The sequence below is a fragment of the Dipodomys merriami genome, unplaced genomic scaffold (assembly GCF_024711535.1).
Source record: "Dipodomys merriami isolate MVZ:Mamm:240054 unplaced genomic scaffold, mDipMer1.0.p SCAF_8, whole genome shotgun sequence".
Classification (NCBI taxonomy): domain Eukaryota; kingdom Metazoa; phylum Chordata; class Mammalia; order Rodentia; family Heteromyidae; genus Dipodomys; species Dipodomys merriami.
In genome coordinates, this window is record NW_027206401.1 from 34,456,923 (window position 1) to 34,459,922 (window position 3,000).

The 3,000-nt window shown below is 43.7% G+C and overlaps 1 non-coding gene across 1 annotated transcript; it reads right to left on the reverse strand.

Annotated features, from left to right (window-relative positions):
* Window positions 1-2,419: 2,419 nt before the first annotated feature.
* Trnaa-ugc (transfer RNA alanine (anticodon UGC)) lies at window positions 2,420-2,500 on the reverse strand. Its single transcript has one exon. It is a non-coding gene; the product is annotated as a tRNA-Ala (tRNA).
* Between the last annotated feature and the right edge of the window lie 500 nt (window positions 2,501-3,000).

Sequence of the window (3,000 nt, forward strand, 5' to 3'; positions counted from 1 at the left end):
ACTAATATATGCAAAATGTTTGGAACAGCACCTGGTACAGAGCCTGCTCTTCATATCCTTCCCTACTGGCATGCCTCAACCTCAGCCATCTGATCTTTGATCTCAAGCTGTTTTCCAATGTTTGCTTCTGTTCAAATATGACAGACTAAGGCAAGCCTTGCTTCCATGCTAACAAGCTGGTGTTCTCCACAGCCATTCAGCAGTCTTCCCTTGTTGTCTTTGAGAGCTAAACAGGACTCCTAGGGGTACAAATTTTTAAAGGTATTTTTTAGATATAAAATATGTCGAGGAAGACCCAAATCACATAGACTAGATTTGGCTTATTCTTTGCTTTGACTGTGCTGTTCTGTTTTTAAGCCCAGGTTCTAGAACTTCTTGGTCCAGTTTTAAACATTTCCTCTGTTTGACCAAATTGTATATACTAAAAATATTTTTCTATATCAAGCAAAGTAAGCCAGACCCAAAGCAACATAGGTTGCATGGTTTCCCTCATTTGTAATCATTAGAATGTGCTTTTAAATCCGTAAGTAAATCCAAATGAATAGTTAAAAAAATTACACTTGGAAATAAGAAATTAAATATGACTCTAAACATTTACCCAGTGAGACCAAAGGAAAATATTCTTAGGAGAGGATCACAAGGGCTCAATAGCTATGTGTATATGGTCATATAAAATGATGTATATTGAAATAAACTCCAAGAAGTGGAAACAAGGTTTTTTAGTTTACTTTTTGATGTGCTTTTTTTTTCTTTTTCTGCTTTTTTCCCCCGTTGTGTTGCTATGTTGGAAATGAACTATACAACTTGGGAGGGACATCAGTAGGGAAAAAAAAAAACTAGGAGAAAATGAGGGAGGAGTGACACTTTTCAAAAAGAAATATACTTAATATCTGGCTTATGTAACTGTAATCCCCCTGTATATCACCTTACAATAAAAATAAAAGAAATTTGTTCTCTAAAAACTAAAAATAATTTTCACAAGGGTTGTAGGTACAGCTCAGTTGGTAGAATGCTAGTCAGTGAGCAAAAGCAGAATGTATCAAGTTTGAGTCCCAGTCTTGGACCTAAAATAAATGCTTTCTACAATGAAATTGCCCGTGTGTGTGTGTGTGTGTGTGTGTGTGTGTGTGTGTGTGTGTGTGTGTGTGTGTGTGTGTGTGTGTGTGTGTGTGTGTGTGTGTGTGTGTGTGTGTGTGTGTGTGTCTTGGACCTAAAATAAATGCTTTCTACAATGAAATTGCCCACGTGTGTGTGTGTGTGTGTGTGTGTGTGTGTGTGTGCGTGTGTGCGTGTGTGTGTGTGTGCGTGTGTGTGCACATGTGCCAGCACTGGGGCTTAGACTCAGGGGCTTAAACTCAGGGCCTAAGGTCTGTCCCTGAGCTTTTTTGCTCAAGGCTAATGCTCTACCAGTTGAGCTCCACTTCTGGCTTTTTTTGGAGATGAGTCTCATGGACTTTCCTGCCCTGGCTGGCTTCCAACCTCAATCCTTAGATCTCAGCCTTCTGAGTAGCTAGCATTACAGGTATGAACCACAGGCACCCCACATTCTCTGCGTTCTTTTTTTAAAAAATTATTTTATTCATTCTGTCAGCTGATATTCTCATGCCCCTATGCTTATCTGAGCAGTCCAAAAATACTGGGAGCCTTGCCTATGTACCTCTGATCCCCTGTCCTAGGTTTGGAATTTCTTGAAGCCTATTCCCCCATAAGACCATAGACAGTCTCTTTGGGGATCAGTTCATGAGAAGACATATGAATCCTTTTGGCCTTTTTCCTCTGCTTTGATATCCTTTCTCTAAGTCTCACAGGCCTTTCTGCCAGAATTTAGAACTTCGGCAAGGAGAGACAGATTCCCAAGCCTTGGGCTGCTTGAGCCTATATTTGGGTCTTTTGAGGTGATGTGTCCAGTGTTGTTGCATGTGGTCAACAACACCCTCTATTGGTGTATGTTTTGGCAGAAGACCTCCCATTTACTCAAACAAAAGAGTATATCTTCTCATCTCACTGTGTTTTCCTTGGTCTAATAGCTTTGCTCCTACCCCGTCTCACTGGCCTGCTTTTCCCTGATTCCCTTTCGGGGCCTTTTTCCTTTCCCCGGGCCTCTCTTCATGCCTTGGCTGTCACATGCCTGGTCCTTCTATGTGTCTCACTTTGGTTTCTGTTCCCTCTTGTTCTTTTTCTTTCACTTTCCCCCACCCACTAGTCTTTTTAACAGTTCTCTGTGACTTACAGTGTGGGAACATGGTACTTGCTACCTCCCACATCACACAGCCACCGTGGATTTATTTTTTTTTTTGGGTCCGGTCGTGGGGCCTGAACTCTGGGCCTGAGCTCTGTCCCTCAGCTCTTCAGCTCAAGGCTAGCGTTCTACCACTTGAGCCACAGCACCACTTCTGGCTTTTTTTCTTTTTTATTTTTTTGCTTAGGTGGTGCTGGGGAATCGAACCCAGGGCCTCATGCATGCAAGGCAAGTGCTCTACCACTGAGCCACCTCCCCAGCCCCAACCACCGTGGATTTATTTTGTGGGACCAGCCTTCCTTCAGTGAACCACTTTGGGAAGAAAGATACATGCACAGATGCCAGGGCCCGCTCTCACAGTGGTCCCACTTCCTGCCCATCGCAGGGGACAAGAGTAGGATCAAAGATGAAGGCCACAGAGAATCCTCCAGACCTCCTGACACATTCTGTTGGGCAGTGGTGCTGGGTGTGAGACAAGACAGTACTCAGAACCGTTTCAGTCTATGAAAGCACAAGTGGGGCGGGGGTGCTGTGGGGGTTCTGAAAGGAATAGCATGGACTGTGCGGAAGAGGTGGGGTAACATGTATGACTGACACCAGGGAGGTTTCTAGTGCTGACATGACTGGGCCCCCTAATCCATGAAACTCAGCTGAAACACCCTGGCCCAGTCATAAGTAGAAATCATTCTTCCCCTTTCTCCCTCAACAGTGCACATGTGGGCTTGTGCAATCTGTTCTTATGTAAAGGTTTGTAAAATGGT